Source organism: Rissa tridactyla, chromosome 1 (genome assembly GCF_028500815.1).
Source record: "Rissa tridactyla isolate bRisTri1 chromosome 1, bRisTri1.patW.cur.20221130, whole genome shotgun sequence".
Taxonomy (NCBI): Eukaryota; Metazoa; Chordata; class Aves; order Charadriiformes; family Laridae; genus Rissa; species Rissa tridactyla.
In genome coordinates, this window is record NC_071466.1 from 144,038,072 (window position 1) to 144,061,830 (window position 23,759).

The 23,759-nt window shown below is 48.6% G+C and overlaps 1 pseudogene; it reads left to right on the forward strand.

Annotated features, from left to right (window-relative positions):
• The first annotated feature begins 1,991 nt into the window (after nucleotides 1–1,991).
• LOC128903567 (lactosylceramide 4-alpha-galactosyltransferase-like) lies at nucleotides 1,992–23,426 on the forward strand (annotated as a pseudogene).
• The last annotated feature ends 333 nt before the right edge of the window (nucleotides 23,427–23,759 follow it).

Below are 23,759 nucleotides of genomic sequence, written 5' to 3' on the forward strand. Positions count from 1 at the left end.
GCTGGCTAGCATCCTTAGGGTATTCACTAGGTCATTGCCTGCTTCAAGCATGGGGGCAACTGTGCCACTTGTGCATCAGCACTTTAAGACAAATCCAAACCAGTGGTAGTTCACATGGTACTGTAAGCTGGCAGCTCAGGAACTACTGAAAAAACGTCCCAGAGGCAGATGCATGACTGGAATTCTGATGTTTAGATACATCTCCATATCCAGAGACTAAGACTTTACCATCCCTGCTCTAGCAGCCCCATGGTAGCTAAATCCTGGTAGCTAAATCCTGGCTATGTCAATCTTCTGGAGAGATCTCCAGGCTTCAGATCCTCCTCCCCCACTTTGTTAACGTTCTGCAGGGTGCCTGCATATGGCAGTGCTGCAGGTACTGCACTTGCCCTACCAGCTCCTGTGATGTAGCCATTTGCCCCTGAATGCACCCAGCCCAGGTTCACAAACCCTGTCTTGCCTTCCGCTGTGCCTGACGCCTGCTTTCACTCAGGCACCGGGTGAGTAATAACATTTCTGGGCTCATTGCCACGGGCTGCTGAGGATGCTGCCCGTGCAGCTCAGAAACGCAGAAAAACTGAGGTGGGAAGGGACCTCAGGAGGCCATCTGGTTCAAACCCTCATTCTGAGGAGGGTGAGCATTGACACCTTTGGAGGTGACTCTGTCTCATTAACCAAAGCTCTGCTCAGAGGGGCAGGCAAAAATATCTTGAAATACATCTTAATTTCCAATTTGATTAAGGCCTGTTTGGACTAGATGACCTTTAAAGGTCCCTTCCAACCCAACATATTCTGTGATTCTGTTCTTATAAAAGAAAGAGTTTAACATTATTCTGGGGGGGAAAGAGGGACCAGTTTCAGATTACTTAATTGTGGGGAAAATGTGGGGTTTTTTGTTTAAAGCAATGTCAACATTTCTGTCATGGAAATGTTCTTTATGGGTACACTGTTTTGTAACACATAAGTAACATGCTGTATTATCAGAATTGTAAAAAAAACAGGGCTGGAAGGCATCCCAAAAGAGCTTGTGTCCAACCCCTGCTCCAGGGAGGATTTTCCTAAACCCTTCTTGATGATCATCTAACTTGCTTCTCAAGATCTCTGGAAATCTTCCCATGCAATTTGCTCCACCCCATAACAGCCTCGCAGTCAAAGGTGTTTTGTAAATGAAACCCCAAATTTATCTTCTTTATTCATGCTCATTAAGAACTTCTTAAGCAATCATTTGCTGGGAATAATTTAGGCAAAACTTCCTCCTGCCTGAGGGTAGATATGAAACTTGCTTTGCGACGTGTAAGCAGCTCATCTGTGGGCTGCTTATTTTTTTTTTTTTTTTTTTAACGAAAATTTTCAGTTTCACATCTTTGTTGACTCGTGTTAGCTTTGCAATCGCCTCCCTTGGCATCAAACGATGTAGGTAACTCCCACCATCCCCTGTTCCTCCTTCCGTTCGTGGTTTACCAGCACTTTGGGCCGTCGGGTGACTAACCGGGGTCGGGTTAATCCCCTCTCAGCTGCCCCTACGGCCGCCCCACGCACTACCGACCACTGACACGGCACCGTGACTCGCGCTCCGCTTGATCTATCACAGCGTGACAACAGGTAAAATTGCGAGGATCGCTTTACAAACTGCCGACCGGCTATGGGGTAGAGAGGAGAAATTCATGAAGGGAGGGGGGGGGAGAGGAGGGAACGCCTTACAGCAATTGAAAATGGTATGTGATGAACTAAAGAACCCCAAAGCACCACCCCAAAAGCAGCAGCGGCCTTGCCTAGGGAGGCGCCGTTTCTCGATGCCGCCCGCTCTGGGGAGCGGGGGCGGCGCCGCCGCCGCTCGGCCCCCGCGTCTCCGGCGAATAACGGGTACGTTCCCCTGCTGGGTCTCTCCGACTCGACCCGATCTGGCGGGGCAGCCCTGGCAGCGGGTGTCCAGGGCCCGCCCGGAGGCGGGACTGGCGGGGGAGGGCGGGCGCCGTCGGTGGTGCCCGGGGTGGCGGGAGGGAACGGCTCTTCTCGGCGGCCCCGGAGGTGAGGCGGGACGCGGGGGGGCTGCGGGGAGGGGAGGGGAGGGCGGCGCAGAGAGGGGGACGCGGGGTCCCGGGTTGCAGGTGAGCCGGGGCTGGGAGGCTTCGTCCTCCCTCTCCGCTGGGGGAAAGGTGTATTTTTCCATGAGCAGAGCGCGTCCCCGGCCACCGCGGTGCTGGCCGCCAGCCGCCCTGCGGGCAGCACTTACGGGTCGGTTGGAGCCGTCCGGCCAGCGGAATGGCGGCTCCGCTCGCCTCGCGGGTGCGGCGGCCGGGAGGGCTGCCAGGCCGGGGGAGGTTGGTGGCCTGGTAGCCGGACTGCCCTCAGCCAGGACCCCCGAGCAGCTCCGAGCTGGCTCCGTGTGGCTGCCGTGCCCGGTTGGAGCTCTGCAGATAGCAGTTCCTACGGTCTGGGCAGGCAGGGGGGTCTCCCTCCCGGTGGTGGCAAGGCATTTTGGCTGAGGTTTGTGAAAGGGAGCTTCTCTGGAATCCCTACACAGCTACGTGCGGGTTTCTGCTGTGCAGGCATTGCTGTCAGAGGGAGCTGGTTAAGGTGTGGATGAATATAGCAGCCACAGGGAAGGGAGATGCACATACAGTGCCTGTGTTGTGCTGCAGACTGAAAGGGCTCCGTCCCACTGGAGAACGACGAGTCGAATGACTGAAGCTGTGGGTCCAGGTGAATGGCAGCAGCATGGTGGGAAGATGACGAGAAAAGGGTTGGGTGTGCAGCTCTGCCAGTGGTGTGAGCTGGCTTGGGTGAGAGGGCGGAAAGACAGCAGAACTGGTGACAGGGGAGAGTGCAGTTGGCCGTCATGTTCCCAGGCAGACGTGCCCTGAAAAATGTTAGAGCATGAGCAGGAATAAGGTCTGAGGAAGAAAGATGGAGACTTGGAATAGAGCTGTAGAAATGATTGCTGTGGTGAGAGGGGGAAGAAAGCCCCTACGAAAGAGGTGTAAGAAAATATGTAACTCTTGTATCTGTAGTCACCTAAAACTAGTAACGCTGCTGAAAGGTGTGTTTAGAAGCTCTGGCTAAGAATGAACTATCCTGGTTAACCTAACATGTTGTTTCCTGATGCATGAGAGGTTGCTCAGAACAGAATGGATGTTTCTTAACCCTGGAGAAACTCTCTCTAGCTTCTGCTGAGCTCCGATGCTTTTACACTATTATTCATGGGTTTTGTTGCCATGAAAGTCAGAGGAGAGAATCTTACAGAGCTCAGTTTCCCCTTTTTTGGTTCCTGTAGCAATTCCAGCAGCGTCTTGAAGCACGGGCTCTGCAAGAGGAAGCACTGACTAGGGAATCATACGTGAAGGCCTTTCTGTGGTTCGCATACCCCTCATTTGACAAAACAAAAATGGCAGTCATCCTTGATGGCCAGAGAGGGTGATAGTGGGTAAATAGCAATCTGCCTGCCATGAATTAGTTTTAGGTGTGTAGTTCAGGTAGCAGCTGGTCACTATGCCCCACATTTTCCTTTTCACAGGATTTGTGCTGGCTCTCAAGGCATTGGCTGCCTCCATCTGCAGTGGCACTGTCAGATAGGAAAGTACCTCTTCCATATTCACAGGAGGAAGGTTGTGTTACAGACGGAAAAAAAACTCCCTGCTCCCCCTATCCCACCCCCCCCCATCCCTGCCCCGAGATCCTTGAAGAAATTTAGATGTCAGCTTCACTATGATTTCAAGGTGAGATTTTATGCTTTAGTTTTAAGTAACGTGTTTCTTGGCCTGTAAGAAACCTGTTTTGGAGCAGCAAAATAAATGGAAATCCCCTGAATCCGTGTGTAGTGGTCTGCTGTTGGACCATCTTTCCTCTCCAGCGTGTCTCTGGAATTTAAAAACAGAGAGACATAAAGAAAGTGTCATCCAGATTAAGGGAAGGAAAAATCACTCTACCTTGGCCTATTAGGCTTGAAGTGTTCAATTATTAGTATGCTCTGATACACTGTTTCTCTTCACTTGTTAATGCTGCTGGACGCCTGCTCACATACGACTGACCCGTAGCAGAGGATAGCATCTTCCGTGCCTTCTCTCTGTTTTGCAAGACCTGCTGTGAAGCTCTTGCATAAGCTTGTAGGCAGCAGTAATACTGGTGATTAACAGGATTTGCTCACTTCCTGACCAGGCATCGTTCTAACTTCCGTATTTTTGCAGTCTCCTCGTACGTGTACATCCTTCCAAAGAGCCGCTCCTTTTCTAGCCATGTGCCAGTATTTACTTGAACTGTGAGGGTTAAAATAGTGTTTAGACTTAAATTCTATATACAGTTTCCAGCCTTGTTATACAATGAGTCTGCACGGCTTTCTATAAATACGCAGTAATAGGAAACTACTATTTGAAAGCTGCTGGTGGCAAAGAGCTGTTAACAGTTTGCTAGCTGATCTACAGCTAGCATGTGCCCCTTCTGTCTGTTTGTCCTTTCCAGCAGCTTTCCGCAGCCAAATTCTGCCTTCTCTTTTATTTTAAATATTGATGAGGGGTTTGTGTGGTCTGTTTCTTGAAAGCTAAAAGCTGTGAGGTACAAAACTTGCTCCTTTCAGTTAAAGAAGACCCAAATGCTAAGCTCTACAAAAAAAATGTTGGGAAACTTCTCCTGCCAGTGTGCCAAATAAAATGCTCCTGTACTATTTTGGGTGGGAAGGAGAGATGCCATTCTGACTATGTAGTGCAGCTGGGTTCCTGATTTTGTCAGGAAAAATCAACCCTGGACTGTCTGTAAACCTACCTGCTCCCCTTTGTGCCCCACAGCGACCCTGGCATCTTTCCTTGCTCCACCGCACTCATTGCGTTGCTTGGTGCTCCCACCAGGACGAAATCCTTCACCGCTCCATTCCCCAGGGACCTTAGGTCAGTGGAGCCCAGCACCCTGACACTATATTGTGTTACCCCAGCAATACACTGAGGAGCTACGGGGAGCACTGGGGAATGAGGAGGCTGGGCAGGCCCTTCTGACCACACCAGCCCCTGTGAGCCCAGTGGGGCAGCCCTGGGGTGCAGCAGGCTCAGCTGGGAGCCCCACACGAGGACCAGCCATAGGGTGAGGTCAGTCTGTGGGGCAGGGTCTGGATCAATGGAGTACAGGTCCAGGCATGAGGCATGGCCGCAATGTCAGGGGCAAGAACCTCAGCTTAAAAGCCCTCTCCATGTTCCTCAGCTCCTTCACAGTTCCCTGCCTGCAACCCGGCTGCCTTGTACAGTGCTTTCTCCTCTGCTGAGCAATTCCGTCTTCTGTCCTGTCTCACAGCTCAGAGTTTCTGGTTGGTGATGCTTGCTGTTGCCATCTCTCGTTCCCAAAGCTGTCCCATGTGGCTGCTGCTCCCCAATGTCTCCTGTGCTGGGCTCAAGTGCTATAGCAGGATGGGGAGGAAGGTGTGGAGCAGAGCAACATGGGGAAGATACACCTACCATGAGGAAATGATGGGGCAATAGCCCACTGCAAAGGAGGGACAGAGATTAAAAAAAAGAAAATGAGGGGTGTTACCACAGGTCTTTTTGAGGGTGGAGACAGGTTACAGCTCCAACGTCACTGGAGTGCTTACAGTGCTGGCCAGCTGTACAATACCTAGCACTGGGGCTTTACAGTATGTTCTGCCGTTGTGTCTGTCAGGTGTGAGTAAGTGTCATCACTTTATTAATGAAGTAGGCATAGAAACTTCAGGCAGACACCAGGCTGTAGTGTTTTACTTGTGCTTATGAAGCTTCACTAAGAAATCCTCAAGATCATGTAAGATCCTTGCAAGGACACATGGAGTCTTGTATTTGAATAGTCTAAAGACTAGTATCAGGTTTTCATAATGTTAAGAAAAAATATTAATTTTCCTGGGGCGTTTTGGGTAACCTGAACTGTCCCTGAGTGGGTGAAGTGTGGGGGGGTGAGGAGTAGATGTCCGCCAGAGGGCCCTCCCTCCCTCTCTGCAGCTTTGTGGCTTCACCACAGGGGTGCCACTCACACCTGCGGAGCTCTCTGGAAGGCTTTGGGAAAGCTGCAAGTCAGAAATGACTGCTTCCACTTCAGCCCTGTATTTGTCTGAGCAGGCAGTCATGATTTCAGTATTAGAAATCTCTGATCCAGTAGCTTAATTCTCTATGTGGATGCCACGTGGAGTGTGAATAGCATTAAAAGGAGTTCCTTCAGGGAGGTTATGTATGATCTGGATAGGCAGTGGTTTAGCTAAGTGCAAATGGCATATTAGCATGGGGTGTGCAGAAGTGAACAGAATCAAGTGCATTATCTCTTGGTGTTTCATATGTACAGTATTAGTATTGATGGAAGCCTTAATAAGCAAGAAGCTTTAACTTAGATTCAGGCTGTGTCAAAAAAGTCAAGGCATTTTAAATTTGTTAACTGCTTTACCTGGTGTACCCTTTGGAAAGGTCACCATGTTTCTACCTTAGGCTGTGATCATGGAGAGTTGGGCAGAGAGAAACCTTAGAATCATAGAGTTGTTAGGGTTGGAAGGGACCTTAAAGATCATCTAGTTCCAACCACCCTGCCCTGGGCAGGGACACCTCCCACTAGACCAGGCTGCTCAGAGCCCCATCCAGCCTGGCCTTAAAAACTTCCAGGGATGGGGCTTCCACCACCTCTCTGGGCAACCTGTTCCAGTGCGTCACCACCCTCATGGTGAAGAACTTCTTCCTAACGTCCAATCTGAATTGTCCCATCTCTAGTTTTAATCCATTCCCTCTAGTCCTACCATTACCCGACATCCTAAAAAGTCCCTCACCAGCTTTCTTGTAGGCCACCTTAAGATACTGGTAGGCCACTATAAGGTCTCCTCGGAGCCTTCTTTTCTCCAGACTGAACAACCCCAACTCCCTCAGTCTGTCCTCACAGGAGAGGTGCTCCAGCCCTCTGATCATCCTCGTGGCCCTTCTCTGGACACGTTCCAGCACGTCCATATCTCTCTTGTAGTAGGGGCTCCAGAATTGTATGCAGTACTCCAGGTGGGGTCTCACGAGAGTGGAGTAGAGGGGGAGAATCACCTCCCTTGACCTGCTGGCCACGCTTCTCCTGATGCAGCCCATGATACGATTGGCTTTCTGGGCTGCTAGTGCACACTGATGGCTCATGTTGAGCCTCTCGTCCACCAGCACCCCCAAGTCCTTTCCTTCAGGGCTGCTCTCAAGCCAGTCACTGCCCAGACTATATCGGTGCTTGGGATTGCCCTGACCCACATGCAGGACCTTGCACTTGGTCTTGTTGAACTTCATGAGGTTGGCATAGGCCCACCTCACCAGCCTGTCAAGGTCCCTCTGGATGGCATCCCTTCCCTCCAGCGTGTCAGCCGCTCCACACAGCTTGGTGTCTTCAGCAGACTTGCTGAGGGTGCACTCTATGCCACTGTCCGTGTCGCTGACGAAGATGTTATACAAGACTGGTCCCAGTACTGATCCTTGAGGGACTCCACTTGTCACTGGCCTCCGCTTGGACATGGACCCATTGACAGCCACTCTTTGGGTGTGGCTATCAAGCCAGTTCTTTGTCCACTGAATTGTCAGTCCATCAAACCCATATTTTATCAGCTTGGAGACCAGGATGTCATGCGGGACAGTGTCAAAGGCTTTGCTCAGGTCCAGGTAAATGACGTCAGTTGCTCTCCCCTTGTCTATTGATGTTGTGACCCTGTTTGTCAGGCATGATTTGCCCTTCGTGAAGCCATGTTGATTGTACCCAATCACCTCTTCGTTATTCTTCTGCCTCAGCAGTGCCTCCAGGAGGATCTGCTCCATAATCTTATCAGGCACGGAGGCGAGACTGACTGGCCTGTAGTTCCCTGGTTCATCCTTCTTTCCCTTTTTGAAAATGGGGATTATGTTTCCCCTTTTCCAGTCAGTGGGGACTTCACCAGACTGCCATGACTTTTGGAATATAACAGAGAGCGGTTTAGCAACCTCATCTGCCAGTTCCCTCAGTACCCATGGATGTATCCCATCGGGTCCCATGGACTTGTGCACTTTCAGGTTCATCAGATGGTCTAGAACCTGATCTTCACTTACAATGGGCAGTTCTGTCCACCCCCTGCCATTATCTTCTGTGACTCCGGGAGTGTGGCTGGAGCCCTTGCCAGTGAAGACTGAGGAAAAGAAGTCATTGAGAATCTCGGCCTTCTCCATATCACTTGTCACCTTATGAAATTCAATAAGGGCAAGTGTAGGGTGCTGCACCTGGGGAGGAATAACCCCATGCACCAGTACAGGTTGGGGGCTGACCTGCTGGAGAGCAGCTCTGTGGAAAGACACCTGGGAGTCCTGGTGGACAACAGGATGACCATGAGCCAACAATGTGCCCTTGTGCCCAAGAAGGCCAATGGCATCCTGGGGTGCATCAAGAGGAGTGTGGCCAGCAGGTCAAGGGAGGTCATCCTCCCCCTCTACTCTGCCTTGGTGAGGCTGCATCTGGAGTACTGTGTTCAGTTGTGGGCTCCCCAGTTCAAGAAGGATCGGGAACTGCTGGAGAGGGTGCAGCAAAGGGCTACGAAGATGATTAGGGGACTGGAGCACCTCTCTTATGAAGAAAGGCTGAGGGATTTGGGTCTCTTCAGTCTGGAAAAAAGACGACTGAGGGGGGATCTTATCAACACCTATAAATACTTAAAGGGTGGGTGTCAGGAGGATGGGGCCAGGCTCTTTTCAGTGGTGCCCGGGGACAGGACAAGAGGTAATGGGCACAAACTTGAGCATAGGAAGTTCCACCTAAACATGAGGAGGAACTTCTTTCCTTTGAAGGTTGCAGAGCACTGGCACAGGCTGCCCAGAGAGGTGGTGGAGTCTCCGTCTCTGGAGACATTCCAAACCCACCTGGACGCGTTCCTGTGCAACCTGCTCTAGGGGAACCTGCGCTGGCAGGGGGGTTGGACTAGATGATCTCCAGAGGTCCTTTCCAACACTACCATTCTGTGATTCTGTGAATGGCTTCATACAAACTGACCTGCATCTGCTTCCGTACAATCTGTAGCATGGGGGCTGAAATTAAAAGCACGGCTCCAAACATGAACCCGTTGTCCACCTTTCCGCTGCAGGCTGCCTTATGCCAAGTATTTCTAGAGACCACTCTTGACCATAACTCTCCACAGCACTGTTCTTGGCAAACATGCTAAACTTAAAAGAGCAAAGGGGTGAAAGCTGACAGGACAGTGCAGAGCAGTGTTGTGTATGGTCTTTGGGCTGAAAAACGCTGCACACTTTGCTTTGACAATGTGCATAGTCTGTAGGTCTGTTTTTTTCATAATTTATTCTTGATGAAAGCTTTGCAAGCTTTAATTTTCCATTGTGCTTGAAAGGAAGGAAATGCATATCTGTGCTCTGAAACACAGTAACTGGGAACTGATTTAAGTAAACTTTCATCAGCTTTTTTTTTTTCTTTGGTTATACTTAAGGTGCCTTAATGCCAAATGTATTTGATGGGAATTATGCCTACTGGTTATTCTGAATTCTCTTAGCTCTAGATTCAAACTTAATATATTTAATTGTAGTGCACCAAATTTTGCTTAAAAGTCTACCTTGACAATTCTCTTCTGATACTAGTTTGAGATTTTAACATTTTGTGTATTTTCTTATGACTTATGTTTCCAGTGGCTTTTAGAGGAAAAGCTATAGGTGCACTCCTCAAAAAAACTTTTCATGTCTTTCCAAGAAAAACAAAAGCAAGGGCTAAAACCTATTGGCAAAGAGGAATGGAATTGTAGATTTGACCTTCTCTGTGAAGCAGCAGCAAAAAGATTCTGTATCTTTTGTAATGTTGATCTGGGAAAACATCCTGGACTCAGTATTAGGGAGCATAGTTAACAAAGCATATAAAACCAGCACTTGACCTGACCTGTGTGGAAGGGGTCCATGAGCTGTCCTGGGCTGGTTCCAGCCAACTCCAAAACAGATGAAAACAGCCCATTGCACACCAAAACTGTAACCGGTCAGAGCAGCGCACGGTGCCTCTGCTCAAACATATTTAAGAAAAGGTGGCAGCTGCTAGGGACAGGAGTCACAGAAAGGAGACACAGAAGGGCACACATAAGGACAAACATGGGTGGACCCATGTGAGGACGCAGAAAAGGAGACATGAGGAGTCACAAAAAAGGACATGAAAAGGTAACATGGGGCAGGAGGCACAAAAAGATGTGTGAGGACAAGTAAAAGGAGACACGAAAGTAAAGATGTGAGATACAGGAGGAGAAGTGAGAGGAGATACAAGAGGACATGCAAAAGGAGATGTGAGGAGATATGTGAAGAGACGTGTCTAGAGACGTGGAAGGGTACATTGTTGGGTTCTTGGCTTGAGATGCTCTCTTGGAAGGAGGTGCTCTGTGCTGGAGGAGATACCCTTGAGGGATTGCAACCCATGCTGGGACAGGATACCCCTGAGAATCTGCAGCTTGTGGAGGACCCACACTGGGACAGGGACACCCCTGAGGCACTGTGGCCCATGGAGAACTTGTGCCAGGGCAGGTACACACCAAGGGACTGCAGGCTGTGGAGGACCCATGCTGGAGCGGAGGAGCAGTAAGAAGCAAAGACCAGTGGGGGAAAAGTGAGATGCAAGGATCAGCCAAAAGAAACTGTTACGCACTGACCCACAGCCTCCTCTGCCTCCTGTTGCCTCATCAAAGGAATTGGGACAAACTGAGTATAACCCACAGTGAAAACAAGGGAAGTTGAGACTAGGAAGCGGGGAGGACAGGTGTTGGACTGCAGATGAGCCTGGGTAAAGAGGAGGAAAGGTGTTTCCCAAAGTATTTATTTACTTATTTCTCAGTATGTGAATCAGTAATTGAAAGTTTATGTTAATTTGTAATAAATTCAATTAAATGAAATTCCCCAAGTCAAGAATGTTTTGCCTATGGCAGTATATTCATTATGCTGGGATGTCATGTGGTTTAGCAATGACGTGGCCAAACAGTACAAACCCCATGTGGAGCTAATCTGGGTAGAGTTTCCCCTCTCCATGTGTGAAACTGGCATACCCCTATATCACTGCGTTAGTGCGTTTTCCCAAGTACAGCTTTCTAGAGAAGGGCCAGGATCAGACAGTTGCAGGCATTCACGACTGATGATCTTTGAACAAGTTGTGCAGGCAAAAGCCATAGAACAGATGTGGGTTTATTTGCAAACCCTTACATTCAGGCTGTAAAAGATTTATTGTGGGGCAAAGCTGGAGTAAACATTTGCCATTGATATGCTTTTTCTGTGGGGTGGAGTTGCATAGCTATCTCTCTTCCCCCACACCCAAACTCTTTGCTGGTGCGGTGCTACTAGCCTATCAGTAACTCTACCGCGTACTCGACATGTAATGTTGTTAAAAAAAAAAATCTCACTACCTCGCTCTTCTTCCTTCCAAATATGAGTGGAGTGATAGAGAGAAAAGGGAGAGAACAGAAGGAGGGGAGATGGCTGGGTCTTGCCATTTCTTGCATATGGAAAGAAAGTGTGTGTTACCCTCTTAGAGGCTCAAGGAAAGTAGAGGGCACGCAGGGGAAGTGCAGCTCACTGTGATGGGGCCGTTCCCAGGCATACCAATGCCTGGTGCTATTGGTCAAATGATGTGTCATTTTCTACAGGTAGAGTAGAAATACTCCAGAGCGGTCTCTCTGAGAGAAGATGTGTTGAAAAATCATAGGATGATAAGACTTTTGTTCCCATGGGGGAAATAAATTGAGAGATAAAAAAATCTCAGCGGAGATTTTTCTTTTTTTTCAGCTGAAGAATGATTATTCTGAAATGGAAAATTCTGTTCTGTTATTAAGCTAACCCATAGCTATCTGTAGCAGGCATAACGTAGTTCTCTATTACATTCTGCACATTTGGTTTGTCCCACAAAACTTCTGTTTTGACTGTTGGAGTGTATTCATTTTATTTCTTTTAAATTATGCAAACTTTTACCAAAAGGGAAACAGGGATTAAAGAAGAGAAGATGCTAAAATGTTTTGCATCTTTCAGACAGGTTTTTGTTTTTCTTTAAAGACTATATTCATTGTGAAACCTTACTGTTTTTTTCTTTATTAAGAGCCTGGCGCCACTTTGACTATGCAGTCTTTGAGAAAGGCATTGGCCCATTGATGACAACGCCCTTCAATTAGACTATGCATTGATACACCTTATTTTAGAATGTAAAAAACTGTGGGACTTTCTGGGAGATAAACTCAGCTCAACTTTTCCAGCTGCTGCAACATTATCTCTTTATGGTTAAATACACACTTTGGACTTCAGAGATGTGAACTTGGAGGCTGGCAAGGACAGTGACGCTAAGCTTGTAAAAGCAGAAATAGCACTGTGCATCCCAGCTCAACTGCCTGGTTGGGATATAGGTGTCCCCCTACACTTGGGTGTAGTGCTAGAGAGGGTCTGGCTCTGTGGGTGGAATAGGTGGGAAAAGAGGAGAATGTGTCTTTTAAAGATGATTGCTGTACTGAAGGCTTAACAGTTGTAATGTTCAATTCTCTTTCATAAAGTCTAGTTTTAAATGGTGAAAGAAGGGAAAATATGATTTTTATTTTATTTATTTTTCGTGAAGGAAAGCGTTAAGTACTCTAAGTCTAGCAGCTTAAATATAAAAGTAAGAGCATGATCAAGAACAGAGGTGCCGTGTGAAGGAACATAGTAAACACTACTATGTTGTGGAGCTTTGTAACAAATATGGGATACAGGATGGTTATTGAGGAATAAATGGAAGGGAAACAAATACCATTCTGTGAATATGGGAGCTGACACCTCTTGACAGGAATAGATGATAGCACTGGGGTTTTAGATGAGTTCTTGGTTTTAGGTAGGTGGTTCTCCTCTGGGGAAACGAAACACCTCAGAAGCAGCTGTCCCACTCACTGTTGGGTGTCAGGATCATTAGTATGGTAGCAAACTGGAGGACAAAAGAGAATCTAAAATCCTAGTACCAAGGATTATTCTTGTACATGTCTGATTTGAAAATAATGGACTGATGAAGATAAAATGAAATAAATGCTGTATTTCCTTACAAGTGGCAAGCACAGTAGGGATCCAGGGAAGTAAGGGTCAGTAAGGGAGAGGTTTTGTTTTTGAAGAAGAGTAATCGTTGCTAGAGGACAATATATCATACTAGATCCAACAGCCTGAGAGAGGTGAGACTGCTGCTCTCCTGGTGAGGTGAGACATGTCCAGGCAGTAGTGAGACTGAAGATGTATTCAGCAGGCACACGCAGACAAAGCACACATATACTCTACACATATATGTATATATACATGACTGGCCACACAGATCACAAGCAGACACTTAGAGCACCTGTATGAACGTAGGCAACATCAACAGCCTCATCCTGCTCCCCTCTCTGGCTGGACAGGATGGAAGTCCGCAAGTGAGAATATACATGTACAAGGTGAATCGCTTGAGCAGCTGGGCTTAGACACTCAGCCCAGTAGTTGCCCCTAGTTCTCAGTCTCCCCAGTTGCTGGCACCTGGACATACAAGTCCCCAAGGCTGCAGTCCTACTCCAGCTGCTGGTACCAATGGTCAAACATGCGCACACAGCTGGTCAGGACTTTCCATGTCCCATAGTCGATGCCCCTGTGCTCTCGCTCTTACGGACACACAGGTGCTCTCACATCCAGACCTGGCCTTAGGGACCCACTCATGCTCTTGGCTCCCAGGCTGCTTTGCATACTCACAGGCTGGTCCACTTGATCTTTGCTAGCCATTGCACAATTGTGCACCCACAGTCATTCCAGTTGCTGGCACCACGGACACGCACCTCTGACCTGTGGTCTGACCCCAGTTGCTACATTCACACCCTGATATGCACATGTGCGCACAGAATTGAAAGCCCTCACCCAGAAAGGAGTCAGAAAGGAATTTAATAAGAAGACAGGAGAGACTCTGCTGATCAGGTGCAGGTCATGGCCAGACAAGTGTATTGACCAGCAAGCTATTTACCTGTGTTTGGCCCTTGTAATCCCCTTACACCTCTATTTTTCCACTCTTGTTCCTCCCAAAATCACCTAAACCCCTCCCTTGCCATGCCTTTGGTTCCTTTGCTAAATATCTCATAGTAAGTCCTGTGCAATTTCAGGCTGTTCTTCCCCTGCACCCCATAATATGTCCCACCCCTAGGCAGTGACTCCCTTAGTCTGAAAGGTGATCTGGAGAGCTGATTCTGGTGACTCTTGTGGTGGGTTTCATGCCTGGACACTGGGACAGCCCTGGGAGGGGCCCATACAGAGTGCTGATTCTTCCGGAGTCCTTGATCTGGAATCCTGCCTGACACTGTGCACCTGTGCTCCTCTAGGTTTGGGCAGTTGGACCTTTGATGGGCTAATGGACCCTGTGATAGGCCTGGGAGTAGCCCTGCAGGGTGTATTTGGGCTTCCCCTCCTGCCATTGTGCCTCCGAGCTTTTTCTGTGTGTGCAGATGAGCTCTGTCATATAACATCACAACCTGAACATGGGCTGTGGTTTCTGATGGGGTCCTGTGGGCACTGTGGCAGCATGGAGAAGCCAGGATGCTTTTTTAAAGATGACCTAAAGGTGTAATTCAAGCATGCCAGCATAAAGGAGAGTTCAGCATGCGCCTCTCCCATAGTACTATCCTGAGGCTCGTGGTCTGTTGCCTTCCTTGTCAATGTCTTTTTTCTTCTTTCTTTCTCTTCAGATCACAACGGTTGTCTTGGGAGAGCAGGCTTTGATGGGAGCGAGAGTGCTCAGGATGCCCAACTGCCTGCCAAAACTGACCAGGGTGGTGATGAGCCACAAGCTCAGGGCTCTGTTTATCCTCACCTTTAAGTTTGTGTCCCTTGCCTCCATCATGTTGTACTGGAGAATCATGGAGGACCCTAAGGGCAGGGGACAGGTCTGCAACTTGCCTGTTCAAATCCGCTGTGCTTACTCTGTGCCTTCTCCTCCCCGCACCATTGCTGGTGGGCCCCCTCATTCCCCAGGGGATGTGTTTTTTGTGGAGATGTCGGAGCAAATTAACCCAAGTTACCTGTTCACATGCTCTGTGGAGTCAGCGGCCAGGACGCACCCTGGGACAAGGGTCATGGTGCTCATGAAAGGTTTGGCAAATGGGAATGCCTCCTTACCCAGCCACTGGGCATTCTCGTTGCTGAGATGCTTCCCCAACGTGGAAATCCGGCCCCTAGACTTACCAGAGCTTTTCTCAGGGACGCCTCTGGCAAAGTGGTACCTGCAGGCTCAGCAGCGCTGGGAACCGTATTTCTTACCTGTCCTGTCTGACGCCTGCAGAATTGCCATCATGTGGAAATTTGGTGGCATCTACCTGGACACAGACTTCATTGTGCTTAAGAACTTAAAGAACCTCACCAATGCCCTTGGTCTCCAGTCTCAGGATGTACTGAACGGGGCCTTTCTGTCCTTTACACCCAAGCATGAGTTCATGGAGCTTTGCATGCAGGACTTTGTGGATAACTACAACAGCTGGATCTGGGGACATCAGGGCCCACAGCTCCTAACGCGTGTCTTCAAGAAGTGGTGCTCCATCAGGAGTCTTAGGAACAGTACGAGCTGCAAAGGAGTGAGTGCTATGCCCCGTGAGGCTTTTTATCCCATTCGGTGGCAGGACTGGAAGAAATACTTTGAAGTGGTCAGCTCCTCAGAGCTTCACAAGCTCCTTAATAACACCTATGCAGTGCACGTATGGAACAAGAAGAGCCAAGGGACAAGGCTAGAGATCACATCCCAGGCTTTGCTGGCTCAGCTGCATTCTCAGTTCTGCCCTGCCACATACGATATTATGAAGAAGGACTCTGAACATCAGTGACTCAAGGGTCAGCTAAGAGAGATTACCTGGGAGCCCACAACTCTCCAGCTGTTCCATAACAAATCAACCTTCTTTTGAAGTGAGGTGGTGGGGGTTGAGGGTAAAAGCCATTTGTGGGGTGTAGGTGAAATCCGTAGCTTCAGCTGATGCCTGTGTGGCTCTTTGTCTTGACTTTAACTGCCTACCGGCGACATTTTGTTTCTCTGCAGGACCTTTCTTCTGCTCTGCTTGGTCAGGTAGAGAAATCTCAGGAGGGAGCAAGTTCTGGGCCACTTGTGGCAGCCTCTGTCAGCCTTTCAGAGGAATAAGGCCTTTTTCTGTGGCTGTAAACCTGGAAGAGGTCTTTGTAGAAATGAATATCTCACTGCCTGATTCTCAGGACTTCTGAAGTGCAGTCCTTAAAGCAATAATAAGATGGGAGAGCAAAGAACAGGAACTGAGGAGAAAGTTAAGGATATGCTAGAGGAGGTGTCCTAATAAAAATGTAGAGGAAAACAGAAAAGAAAGGAAGGGCTAAATCAACTTCTTTTTCTTTTCATTCCCTTCTCTTCTGAAGCCTTTGGTGGAGAAGACTTTTTCGTGTTTGGTTTGAGCAGGGAAGCAGGATGCTGCAGTCTCTGTTCAACGTCACAGATGTAAGGATGTAGAAATTTCATGTGAATCAGAATATGAGAATCTGAGGCCAGCTCATCATTTAGAAGGATCTCTTGTGCAGCAATGTTTTATTTTACAGTAGTGGCAAATTAACACCCTGCAATGAGCAGGAGAGCTCATCCAAATCACAGCTTAAATTGCACCTGATGCAGGAGAGCTGAACTATCTTTTACACTGAGTTTGTCTCTGTGACCAAGTGTCCATAACTGCATCTAAGATGCACCAGATCTTTCAGGACTTGGACGGCTACGGAAGGAAAGGCATGACATTTCCAAGGTTACAGAGAGCTTGTTAGGGAACCTGTACTGTCTCAATTCAAGTCCATTTATGAGTCATTTATGGTGGACCTCTTCAAGTAGCCTGGAGTACTCCTGCAATTCACTGTCCAGGAGTACAAATCTCTCCTGGGAGGTCTTGAGGAGGGCAGTGGAAAGCTTTACTCTTCTTCTGGTGTATTCTGGATGCATTCAGAATTTTGAATGTCTGCAGCTCTCCCAACACTGAACATCTTTAAGAACAAAGATTTTATGGGGAAACAGTGGATCTTCCTGGCTGTATAAGCACTCTTCAACATGCTAAGTTGTATAAATGGGGTTTTCACTCCCTACTTTGTCATTATTGTGTGGGTTTTTTTCACTGCTTTCTTTAGAAGCAGTCACAAAATTGTCAGCCCTGGCCTAGTGTGCAGTCAGTGAGGCATGGTTTCTCCTTCTACTGGTTTCTTCTGTTTTGGGCCCTTTGGGCTAAACAACGGAAATCTTGGTGAGCTAGGAACCCCTACCAGAGATGGTAAAATGGTAGTTGGTGATCATAAAGGCATAACAGGGGACGGTACTGTGGCAATACCACGAACTGATTATAGGAGTGTTTCGAACCCACTGCAGTGAATATCTGGCTTGATGTACCACTGCTTACTCTAGGAAAGTGCCTTTTTTGATAAGTGTTGAGCATAAGCACACGTGGAAAGAAGGCTCTATGGACCATGACTACATGCTATCTTTGGGACTTGAGCGGAGAGAACAGAACAAAGCACAGTGTATGGTACTGATTTGTTACCCAACCAGGTATCACCCCATCATTCATGACCTGCAGTCTATCTGATTTTAGTCTCACTCTGAAGGTCTGGATGTTATCGAATAGGAAACTCCATGAGAAATTGCATTGCTTTTTCCCCAGGTGAAGGGCTACAGCCTCCCTTAGTAGACAGTGCCTGTGCTCTTGTAGATGTAAAAGTGGAAAGCTTGTGCTTAAGTCATTCATTTTCCCACCTGCCTTTCAGAGCCTTATCTAAAGACTCTGGAGTCCAGGGGAGCATTTTGAGAGGCTGTGAAATGACTGGTGGGTTCCAGTGTGCAGAGTTTTATTGTGACTCCTTCAGTCAAGAGCCAGGGAAACAGTTTTCCCTTGAGATGTAAAATAGTTGTCTGTGCTTTCTTCATTGCTGATATGCAGTCAAGGATGATGGGAAGTGGTGAAAAGACACTTAGCTGTTTCTTGCCCTGTCTCCTTTGTCCTTGAGCTCGTGAAGGCTAGCTGGTACACAGGCATGCAGTAGATCAAGAAGAGAAGCCAGGGGTGTGGGTTGGAGATGTAGTATTGGACAGTACAACAGAAGAGGAGTAAGGAAGGATCTGTATGGTAATCCTGGACCTGGTCTCCTGGGAAGAGACTGAATGATGATTATTTTCTGTGCTGGCTGAGAGCTCTGCTATGACAGGAGTTCTTGTGTTGGTGGAGTCTGAGATGCGCAGTAAGTAGTAATGCTCTGGAGGGCTCTTTTCCCCCCTGTTGTTCTTCTCCTTGTTTCTTCACAACCAGAAAAGGAAACTCAAAGAAAAGTGTACCACCCCACACCACCCCCATAAGCAAGAATGGCAAACTGGTACCAACAGATGAGGAGAAAGCTGAGATACTCAATAACTTTTTTGCCTCGGTCTTCACTGGCAACCTCTCTCCTCACACCTCCCGAGTTGAAGAACTGCGAGACGGGGACCTGGGAGACAAAGACCCTCCCACTGTAAGTGCAGACAAGGTTTGTGACCACCTGAGGAACCTGAACATACACAAGTCTATGGGACCTGATGAGATGCACCCCAGAGTCCTGAGGGAACTGGCTGATACAGTTGCCAAGCCACCCTCCATGATATTTGAGAAGTCATGGGAGTCAGGTGAAGTCCCTGGTGACTGGAAAAAGGGACACATCACACCCATTTTTAAAAAGGGTAGAAAGGAGGACCCCAGGAACAACCGGCCTGCCAGCCTCACCTCTGTGCCTGGGAAGATCATGGAACAGATCCTCCTAAGGTACATGGAGGACAGGGAGGTGATTTGAGACAGCCAGCATAGCTTCACCAAGGGCAAGTCCTGGCTGAAAAACCTAGTGGCCTTCTATGATGAAGTGACTACATCAGTGGACAAGGGAAGAGCTATGGATGTCATCTATCTGGATGTCTGTAAGGCCTTTGACACAGTCGCCCACAACATCCTGCTCTCTAAGTTGGAGAGAGATGGATTTGATGGGTGGACTGTTTGGTGGCTGAGGAATTGGTTGGATGGTTGCATCCAGAGGGTAGTGGTCAATGGCTTGATGTCCAGATGGAGATCAGTGACAAGTGCTGTCCCTCAGGGGTCCGTACTGGGACCAGTGCTCTTCACCATCTTCATCAATGACACAGACAGTGGGATCAAGTGCACCCTCAGCAAGTTTGCAGATGACACCAAGCTGAGTGGTGTGGTTGACACACCTGAGGGACAGGATGCCATCCAGAGGGACCTTGACAGGCTCTAGAAGTAGCCTGTGTGAACCTCATGAGGTTCAACAAGGCCAAGTGCAGGGTCCTGCACTTGGCTTGGGGCAACCACCGGTATCAATACAAGCTGGCGGATGAATGGATTGAGAGTAGTTCTGCCAAGTTGAACTTGGGGATATTGGTGGAAGAAAAGCTGGACATGAGGTGACAATGTGCGCTTGCAGCTTGGAAAGCCAATCATATCCGGTGCTGTGTCAAAAGAAGTGTGGCCAGCAGGTCAAGGGAGGTGATTCTCCCCCTCTACTCTGCTCTTGTCAGACCCCACCCGGAGTAGTGTGTCCAGCTCTGGAGCCCTCAGCACAAGATGGACATGGCCCTGTTTGAGCGGGTCCAGAGGAGAGCCATGAGGATGATCAGAGCGCTGGAGCACCTCTGCTATGAGGACAGGCTGAGAGAGTTGGGGTTGTTCAGCCTGGAGAAGAGAAGGTTCTTGGGACACCTTATTGTGGCCTTTCAGTACTTAAAGGGGGCCTACAAGAAAGCTGAGGAGGGAGTATTTGCAAGGGCTTGCAGCAATAGGATGAGGGCTGATGGTTTTAAACTGCAGCACGGTAGATATAACAAAGACGTTCTTTACAATGAGGGTGGTGAAACACTGGAACAGGTTTCCCAGAGATGTTGTGAAGTCTCTGTCCTCAGACAAGGTCAAAAGCCACGAGGACACTGGCCTTAGCAACCTGCTCTAGGTGACTCTGATTTGAGCAGGGCCATTGGTCAAATGATCTGCAGAGGTGCCTTCCAACCCCAGCCCTTCTGTGATTCTGTGAGTAGACGGGGCCCGACCTGAGGCCTGGGTAGCTCCATGGATGGATGAAAGGGCTGGGAATTGCTTAAGGTGCTTTCCAAAGAGCTTCCTCAATGTTGGTATCTTGTGAGTCCATCTGTGGTGCTGCTGTGCTTGGAAGGATTTGTGGAGGGGAGAGGGGTCTGGGAAGCTACAGAGCAATAGGTGTGACATTTGTTGCAGGCAACTGAGTAGAAACTGCGCTAAACCCTAAACTTAGTGGCTGTATGGTATTTTATGAACGCATCAACATGTCTTCTGTAAGGGAAGGCCAGCTGCCATCAAGCACGGGGATAAGGGGGAACTCTGCCATAAAATGAGGGACGCCTGAATTTGGCAAAGTAATTCAATGAAGTATCTGGCATAAGAGGAGTATTGCCAAATGGATGAGGAAATTAATTGGTTGAAAGAGTGTTCAAAGGAGCATTCAGAACTGAAGTCTTGGGGTGGGAGGAGGCAGGTCTATGAAACTCTCAGCTCAGTTCTCGTGGCAGCCACCCAAGCAGCGTGAGCACTGGGAATTCTTAGCAAAGGAGTAGAAAACAGCAACTAGCTTCCTGCCGCAGTATAAAGCTTAAAGTGTAGTGATAATGGGGTGTCAGTTTCCTTCTTTGTTTTTTTTTTCCTTTTTTTCCTGTTTCATTCCTGATTAGATGGGTTCTTCACAGCACAGCCCTATGACCCGTCAGCTGCATGACCCTTCTTTCAGCCAATGTATTAGCTGAATGTATGGTGTCACATCCTCCCTGATTTGCATGTTATTGCCATGTGTTTAGACTCCACCTTTACCTTTTCACAAAAAGGAAGTGCCAGACCACAGAGTTACAGGCACTCTCAGAGACACTAATGTCTTGAAAAAGCTTGTCCACCTGAGCAGTGACTTCTGTGGTGCCTTGAAAACAGGGACAGGTGAGTAGCATTTGCAGTTTCTTTGAGTGGGACTGGCAGTTTCAGAGGAAGGTAGAGAGCCAGATTTCCTGTGTCAGTTACGTGGAAGAAAGAACTCTGTCCCCTCAAGCGTGTCCCTGATTTCTCTTCTGCTGCTTACCAAACTAAAAATGAGTTACAGGATTCTACAGGCTGTGGTGTGGATGCAGGGGGAAATAGGTATGTAGAAAGCAGAGTGGGTTTTTTTCACTGCCTATAACACCCAGAGCACATGCATTTCTCTGCAGGAGACGAAAACGTTCTGGCAATCTAGAGCTGATGCTTTGTGTATTGGCTGCCTCCCCTCTGTTCACCAAGCCCCAGTGCCTGGTGCAGAGTGGTGGCTCTGTGCTGTTGCATTTGGAAACCTCCCATTGTGGCTGACAAGTTGTTTTCTGGCTACGTGGAGAGTTTAGTATGTGACCCAGTCGCTGTTACCAGGGGTGAATGACAAATGGCATTGTGCCAGCTGCATTCTCTGTCCTGTTCCCTGTCCATTTGGTTTCAGATTAAAGCTTTTTGTGTTTCATGAAGCTCTCTATTCTGGAGCCTCGGGATTTGGAGATTGCGCAGAGGGAGGCAGGAGAAGTGCCACATTCATCCTTTCTGCTTCCCCCTGAGTTGTGTGTTGACCTGAAGGCCCTGTGACTATACAGAGAAGCCACGAGACTGTTTCAGAAGTGACCAACAGGCATAATTTAAGCCTGCTCCCTGAGGTGCAGGAAGGAGGGTTCTGCTTTGCCGTGGCACTGTCCCAAGGCTCATGGTCTGCTGCCTTGCCTCTCAGTGTCCTTTTCTTCTTTCCTCCCCTTCAGATCACGACGGTTGTCTTGAGAGAGCAGGTTCTGACGGGAGCGAGACTGCCCAGGATGTCCAGCTGCCTGCCAAAACTGACCACGGCGGTGCTGACCCATAGGTTCAGGGCTCTGTTTATCCTCACCATTTCTTTTGTGTTCTTTGCCTCTGTCATGTTCCACTGGAGAATTGGGGAGGACGCTGAGGGCCAGCTCTACAGCTTGCCCACCAAAATCAGGTGTGAACAGTTTTTGCCGCCTTCTCCCCGCACCATTGCTGGTGGGCCCCCTCATTCCCCAGGGGATGTGTTTTTTGTGGAGACCTCTGAGCGATCTAACCCAAGTTACCTGTTCACATGCTCTGTGGAGTCAGCGGCCAGGATGCACCCTGGGACAAGGGTCATGGTGCTCATGAAAGGTTTGGCAAATGGGAATGCCTCCTTACCCAACCACTGGGCATTCTCGTTGCTGAGATGCTTCCCCAACGTGGAAATCCGGCCCCTAGACTTACCAGAGCTTTTCTCAGGGACGCCTCTGGCAAAGTGGTACCTGCAGTCTGAGCACCAGAAGGAACCGTATTTCTTACCTGTCCTGTCTGACGCCTGCAGAATTACCATCATGTGGAAATTTGGTGGCATCTACCTGGACACAGACTTCATTGTGCTTAAGAACTTAAAGAACCTCACCAATGCCCTTGGTATCGAGGACCAGAATGTACTGAACGGGGCCTTTCCATCCTTTACACCCAAGCATGAGTTCATGGAGCTTGCATGCAGGACTTTGTGGATAACTACAATGGCTGGATCTGGGCGCACCAGGGCCCACAGCTCTTAACGCGTGTCTTCAAGAAGTGGTGCTCCATCCAGAATATCCAGGACAACATGAGATGCAAAGGGGTGCGTGCTCTTTCCCCAGAAGCCGTTTATCCTATTCGCTGGGAGGACTGGAAGAAGTTATTTGAAACAATCAGCTCCTCAGAGCTTCACAAGCTCCTTAAGAACACCTACGCGGTGCACGTGTGGAACAAACTGAGCCACGGGACAAGGCTAGAGATCACATCCCAGGCTTTGCTGGCTCAGCTGTATTCTCAGTTCTGCCCTGCCACATATGCAAAGATGAAGAAGGACTCTGAAGAGCAGTCAAGGCCTGCAATGTGACCTGGGGGCCCTTGGCTGCAGGGAAGTTCCCCGACCTGAGGGAAACTGAGTGCCTTTCACCTTCCACAGACTTGATTTCTGGCCTAGGAGCAGGTATTCTGGCTGACGGCTCAGTGATTTTGTACCATTTCCGAAATCTGCCTCGGATCCCACGTGCTTCAAATATACACCAGAACCTGCTTTTGGCCTCTCTTGTTGTCCTTCAGTAGCCCTTGATGCTGCAGGGCAGGGTGAACTTGTTCATCGGTGCCTATCAGTTGCTCCTCTATTGCTGTTCTCTCAATTGCTCCTCCTGTGTATCAGGCCCGAAAGGCCTCTCATGTAGTTGCAGCAGCTGTAGAAACCCTTGCCTTGCTCTCTGTAACGTTTCTAAGCGTGTAAATAAGTGCCAGCCACTGCTATAGGCCACGGTTTATCGGCACTTAGGACCAAATTCCCTGAGCGGTGAAGATTCTTACAGCTGGCGAAGTTTTGGGAGGGACTGGGAGTATCTGAAAATTGCTTTAAGAAACAGAAAACATTTTAAATCCCTGCATGGCTCAGTGTTTTTATTGTTTTCCAAAGGTACTTTGTTTCAAATGATCTTTCCTACTGTTTTGCATTCCACAGCGATAGACCCACTTTTCTGCTCCCCTTCAGGAAAAGAAATAGCCAAAAGCAGTTCTTTTACCAGCGTGGCAAAATGCGACAGGTATTGAGAACAATACTCTCCTGCAGCGTCACCGCGTGGAAGTAGAAGTGTCCTTGTCTGCAACACACCTGAGTAACATGTTCAAGATAGCACTGCTGGTAAAACAGTTGGTAGGCTGCCAGTGATTAGAGGGTATTTCCTTGGGGTTTATTTCCCTCTAACTGTTATATGTG